Below are 7,029 nucleotides of genomic sequence, written 5' to 3' on the forward strand. Positions count from 1 at the left end.
TCTCTCCACTTTGCTACCAGTTATCCTCTTCAGTGAAGGGTTACTGGTGCAGTCTCTGGGATGGCCAAGAGTCACTCTTATGGAAATCCCTAACAGGTATTACAGAGTGGGTTTAGACTTCAGGGGTCCTGGCAAGAATCTTCAAATATCCTAGATACTCCTTGGCCTAGAGACCCCAGATATAAACAGGCAGACTCTGACAGTTATGTGGACACAAAAACAAAGTTCCAAGGAGACACACATTTCCCTTCCCATGGTTGTGTGGGTACACATAGGCTCTTAGTCACACATCACTGAATCCCACAGAAGGGCTATACAGTTCTGGGAATGTGTACACACTCATACTCACTATTCCCTTCATGCCCATGCATGAGCATACGTGCCCACACATTCACATACACACACACACACATACATTCATTCATGCCTGGGCACAGTTATGTGGACATTGAGGCAGGTGATAGGAAAGAGGCTCTCGCTGGGTCAGATGAGGATGGCGATGCTAGATGTGGTCTCATGACGCTAATGAGCAGACAACCATCTTGAAATGCTGAAGACTCTGCCATTGCCACCATGGTCACTGTGGGTAGAGGGAATGGCTGCATGGATGGGAAGGCAGGGTCCAGTCACACCCCCCTGGTACAGCAGCAAACCCAGCAGCAAGAGCAAACCTGAGGCAGCCACGCTATGCCCATAAACAGCATGGCAGCCAATGGCTGAGCATGGGCAGTGACCAGCCAGCCCAGCATTAGGCCAGTGACCAGCAGCACAGGACCACTGAGCAGCACCCTGAGGGCACTGGCACCTCCACCACTGCATATTAGGGCCACGTAGTGGGGCTGGCATATGCAGTTCATGTCCTGCAGGGCTGAGCTCATCACCTGCTTAACCAGAACAAGCAGGGCCAGCAGGGAGAACACAGTGCCTGCCGCCAGCCACCACTTGACCACACAGCTGCTGGTGGAGGAGAGCAGTGCTGTGCCACTTACCCCACAGCCCACCACAAGGCCTACAGTACAAATGATAGCTCTTTCTCAGGAAAGGCAGTCTACCTCTGAATCCCAAAATGTTCATAAGCAAATGCAGACACATCCTCAGGGGCCTCCGTCAAGATAGTCCCATCTCATGTTTCAAGGCCCCTGTGTTTTCCAACCAGCACCTTGGCCTTGGTATAACAAAGCAGAGCCTTGGGTGATCCCTCAACTATCTCTGGAGTTTGCAACTCTAGTAGATCCTCAGCCTGCCGCACAGCGCTGTCTGTGCTTTCACTACAAGAGATAAGGACCTCTTCATAAGATACCAAAGCTTGCTGACAGCCTATAGTCCCTTATTAGCCCTCTGGAGGGCATCAATACAACTTGGAAGTAACCAGCCAACTCCACTACCTTTGTAGGCACTGTTAACCCAAAACTTCCAAATACCTGAATCCTTAAATCCTGCCACAGCACTGACCTCCACCCAGACATTTTCCTGTCACCACCGATGAAATTCACCATCAGTGTAATCCCGAGCAGTTAACACTGATTGTACAAAGGAGTACTGTTGCCCCATCTGCCAAACAGAACAATGTCCTCTTCACTCACCAAGCAATGAGTAAGCAAGTCCTAAGTCCCTGTCTTATTGCTTGTTTTGTTGGATAACTCCTGAAACCACTTGTGTTATCTGGATACTCTGAGAAGCACATGATACTAAGATAGAATTAGCTGTGCAAAAATTTATTAGGGGAAACATCTGTGAGGGAAACTCAAAAAGAAGCCCCTTGCAAGGGAAAAGGAAAGAAAGAAAAGCTGGGTACAAGGGTAGGAGACAGCATGAGGGTTTTAAGAAAGTTTGGCAAAGTTGTTGGCACATTCTCAAGCCAAAGCTGCCCATCAGAGGAGTCCTGCATCTCCCAATATTGGGCCTGCCTTAGCATCCTTCAGTCTCTATAGCATATGTTTCTCATGGGGCAAATATACTTGCTTTGATTGTTAATTAAGCTACTGAGTTAAAATGTTTAGTTTCATTGAAACTTAAAAGCAAGCAAAAGAATGTAGAGGCCTTACATGAATCTTAAATTTATAGCTCCCTTCTTTATTTTCCTATGTTTGTGTCAGTGCCACAATCCCTATATTCTATTGTTCTAAAATTTTATTTTAATTAGTCTTTGAAGTCCTCAGAAATTCCAAAGACATTATACAAATGACTTATAATTAAATTATTACCTCCAAATTGTTATGTTGAGAATACTGGATGAATCCATGTGGGGTGGGGATTATAAGTGATTTTTTAAAAATAATATATGTTTTCAGTTATAAGTTAAGCATAATTAAGACACAAAATCATTGTAGTAAAAAAACTAATCACTCTTCCTATGGTATTACATCAATGCAGATATCATTTGGGTTTTCAAATTTTTTTTTAATCTCTACGTACAATGTGGGGCACAACCCCAAGATTAAGAGTCACATACTCTACTGACTGAGCTAGCCAGGCAACCCTCTTTTCTTTTAATATAATGATTCAGTAGTTCCATATATTACTCATTGCTCATCAAGATAAGGGTACTCTTGAGTTAGAGGCTGGGAAGATGGCAAAGTAAGAGAAACCTAAGCTCACTTCATTCCATGCAATCAACTAGATAACACATCAGCATAAATAACCCAGAAAATGATCCAAAGATTGATAGAACAAACTCTATAACTAAAGGTAGAGAAGAGGCCACATCCAAGAGGGTAGGAAGAGCAGAGATGTGGTGAGGAGTAAAGGGCCTATGGCCATCCACGGAGTGTGGAGCAGGGAGGGAGCCGCAAGTGTGGAGAAAGGCAAGAGACATACTATCACACTGGAGCCCACAAGGGGGACACAAATCCACAGAGCATTTGGCATTGAAAGTGAGAGGGGCCAAATTTCCTGAGTTCTTACAACCAGAGGGACTTGAAGCCTGGAATTTTACAAATCAGTGGGCTCTGTTCTGGGAGAACCCAGACAGCAATAGGAAGCCAAGTCCCACCCTTAAAGAGACAGCACAGAAAACAGCCCTAGGAAATACAGTGTAGAAACAGCAGTTTGAGAAATACCTGGGACATAACGGAGGGAGAGTAGTCTATTCATTCCAAAGTATGTCCCAGAGAGAGACTCCTCCAGAAACAAAGGAGCTGGCAGGTGCCATTTCCCTCCCCTTCCCCCCAGCACAAACACATAGCCACCTGAGGGAACCAGCACAGCGCCAACGTGCCATCTAACTTGCTTACACAAGCTCCACCCACTGCACTTTGGTGGATCTGCCCTTTGCAGTCATGCTTGCCTCAGTCCCAGCTCTGTGGGTCCCCTCACCCAGAAGACTGGCACAAACCTTGCCAACATTGTGTTTCCCTACCTGTGTGTTTTGCAGGGCCTCAGTCCTGCCAGCAGTGGTGGTGGGCCCTGCAGAAGGATGAGTGCACCTTGTTAAAACCGCACATCCTGCCTACAGGGCCCAGGTCCTAGCAGTGGCTATGGCACATCTCATTTCGCAAGCATACTGGCTCACACATTGTTAAAACTGCACAACCCGCCTTGGCCAGGGACCAAACACTGCCCACAATGGGTAAAGAGAACTTCTACAGAGGTCTGAACTGAAGGGAAAAGTGGCCAGGATAGAACAGAAAGGTTCACGTAAGACACATAGGAGACACCCTGTGACACACCACATTCTGGGGAACAGGGCACACTGCACTGCAGGGCACTGCAGGACCTATTCTTCATAAGGCCATTACTTTCAAGAGTAGGAGACATCGGTGACTTTCCAGACACGGAGAAGATGCACAGAGACTTAGACAAAATGAGAAGGCAGAGTAATTTGTCTCAAATGAAATAACAGGATAAAGCCACAGACAGAGATCTAAGTGAAACAGGTATAAACAGCATGCCCGATAGAGAATTTAAAGTAATAATTATGGAGATACTCGCTGGACTTGAAAAAAGAGTGGAGGACATCAATGAGACCCCTAACAAAACAAAAAGATTAAAAAAGAACCAGAGATGAAAAATACAATAAATGTAAGTAAAAATACATTAGATGGAATAAATAGCAGCTAGAGGAAGCAAAGGAATAAATTAGTGACCCAGAAGACAGAGTAATGGAAAGTAATCAGGCTAAGCAGGTGAGAGAAAAAAAATATGGAAAATGAGAACAGACTTAGGGGACTAAGCAACCCCATCAAGTGTAATGACATTTTCATTATAAAGATCCCAGAAGGAGAAGAGAGAGAAAAGGGGGCAGAAAATTCATTTGAATAATAGCTGAAAACCTCCCGAATCTGGGGAAGGAAACATATCCAGAGCCAGGAGGCACAGAGATTCCCCAACAAAATCCACCCAAGGAGGTCCACACCAAGACACATAGTAAGTAAAATGGCAAAAAGTAGTGATAAAGAGACAATTTAAAAAAAAAATTAAAAGCAGCTGTATGTTAACTATACTAGAATAAAAATAAAAATGAAATAACAAAAAAAATTAAAAGAAGCAAGAAAAAATAAGACAGTTATATAAGAGGAAAACCCCACAAGGCAATCAGCAGGTGTTTCAGCAGAAACTTTGCAGGCCAGAAAGGAGTGGAATGATATATTCAAAGTGCTGAATAGGGAAATTCTGGGCAAAAATACTCTATCCAGTTTAAGGGATCATTCAGAATAGAAGAGATAGTTTCTCAGACAAACAAAGGCTAAAGGAGTTTCTGACCACTAAGAAATGTTAAAGGGGACTCTTTGAGTGGAAAGAAAAGATCCTAAGAGTATGAAAAGCAAGAAACACAAAAGCAGTAAAAATAAGTATATCTGTAAAAATCAGTCAAGGGTTCACAAAATAAAAGGATGTAAAATATGATACCATTTACCTAAGACATGGAGGGGAGAGGAGCAAAGAATGGGTTTAAACTTAAGTGACCATCAACTTAATACAGACTGCTATATGCAGAGATGTTATATACAAACCTAGTGGTAACCATAAATCAAAAACCAGTAATAGATATGCAAAGAATAGAGAAAGGAATCCAAATATACCACTAAAGAAAGCCAGTGAATTATGAAAGAGGGCAAGAGAAGAAAGGATCAGAGTAAAACTACAAAAACAGCCACAAAATAAGTAATAAAATGGCAGTAAATACATATCCACCAATAATTACTTTAGATATAAATCGACTAAATGCACCAATCAAAAGACGTAGGATGACAGCATGAATTAAAAAAAAAAAAGACCCATCCACATGCTGCCTATAAGAGATTCATTTCAGACATAAAGACACATGCAGATCAAAAGTGAGGGGATAGAGAAACATTTATCATGCAAATGGATGTCAAAAGAAAGCAGGGTAGTAATATTTATATTGGACAAAATAGACTTTAAAACAAAGACTGTAACAAGAGACAAAGAAGGATACAATATATTAATAAAGGGCACAATCCAACAAGAAGATATAACAATTGTAAATATCAAAGAAGAAATCAAAAATAAGGTAGGCCTGTATTACCATACATTTCCCTCTTAGAACCTCTTTTGCTGCATCCCAAAGAGTCTGGACCATTGTGTTTCATTTTCATTTTTCTTCATGTAATTTTTTATTTCTTCAGTTTCTTGGTTGACCCATTCATTGTTTAGTAACATGTTATTTAACCTCCATATATTTGTACTCTTTCTAGATTTTTTCTTGTGGTTGATTTCTAGTTTCATAGTGTTGTGGTCAGAAAAGATGTATGGTATGACTTCAATTTTTTTAATTTGTTGAAACTTGTTTTGCGGCCTAATAGGTGATCTATTCTGGAGAATGTTCTGGGTGCACTTGAAAAGAACGTGTATTCTGCTGTTTTAAGGATAGAATGTTCTGAATATATCTGTCAAATCCACCTGGTCCAGTGTGTCATTCAAAGCCAGTTTCCTTGTTGATTTTGATTTTCTGTTTAGATGATCTCTCCATTGAAGTAAGCGGTGTGTTCAAGTTCCCTACTATTATTGTATTACTATTGATGAGCTCCTAAACTATTGATGAGTTTCGTGCTATTAACTGTTTTATGTATTTGGGTTCTCTCATATTGGGTGCATAAATATATAAAGTTGTTTTATCTTCTTGTTGGATCATCCCCAGATACCCTTTCTATAGACGCACCACAAGCTTCAGTCATTCCATCAATTTTTCTGTACTACCTTTTTTTCTATTATCATATTCATCTCTGCATAATGGCTTGAGACAGGTGACTTTACCTGCATTTGAATTTTCAATGGAATTTCATCTGGTTGTGTTAGTTTCTGTCAAAATACAATCCTCACACAATTCAGCACTAAACATGTAGACACAAAAGAGTGCCTAAATAGTCAAAATTATCTGTTATAACTTTTTTGAGATTATCATTTCATATGTTTGTTTTCTTTTTGTTACTTTTATTATCTCAAATATTTCCATTTTTACCTGGATTTCTACAATATATGTAACACCTTAATCACATTATACCTAAACTATGTTCTTAATGATACAAATGTTTCTGGCAGGTGATTCAAAGATCATAAGAAATTTTATAACCAAAGTCAGTTTTCTCCTAAGTGAAATTCACATGTCTGTCTTTTCAAATTATTTCTAAGAAGATAATAAACCTTGTCAATAAACTACAATTGCTTCCACTTGTCTGTTATCATTTTATAAGAATGGCCCATCTCCAAAGAAATGATCAAATCAACCATGAAAAACTCCACACTGACATTAACATTGGCATTAGAATAGCAGAAAATGATGTAGTCTGCTCTTTTTCAATCAGATAGACATGACCTTAGAGAAGACACATTTTCAGTAAATACTATGATGAGTTAATTTCCTTTCAATTCTTTATGAAGAGAAGGGATTTATTACGAATGGAATTCCCATTATGAGTCATGTTCTTTACCAATTCTCAGTGCAATCTTCGCAAACTAAAGTAAGTATATATGAGTCACATGTATTCCCTTTACTCGTTGCAGTATGTCTGCTTGTATTCCTGTTATAGATATATGGGTGGGATCATGGATGAAATGAAACAACCCACT

At 40.4% G+C, this 7,029-nt stretch overlaps 1 pseudogene; it reads right to left on the reverse strand.

Moving 5' to 3' along the window:
* Positions 1 to 483: 483 nt before the first annotated feature.
* Positions 484 to 3,756, reverse strand: LOC118006220 (annotated as a pseudogene).
* Positions 3,757 to 7,029: the final 3,273 nt, after the last annotated feature.

This window comes from Mirounga leonina, unplaced genomic scaffold (genome assembly GCF_011800145.1).
Source record: "Mirounga leonina isolate KUSES-001 unplaced genomic scaffold, KU_Mleo_1.0 Mir_95, whole genome shotgun sequence".
NCBI classification, from domain to species: domain Eukaryota; kingdom Metazoa; phylum Chordata; class Mammalia; order Carnivora; family Phocidae; genus Mirounga; species Mirounga leonina.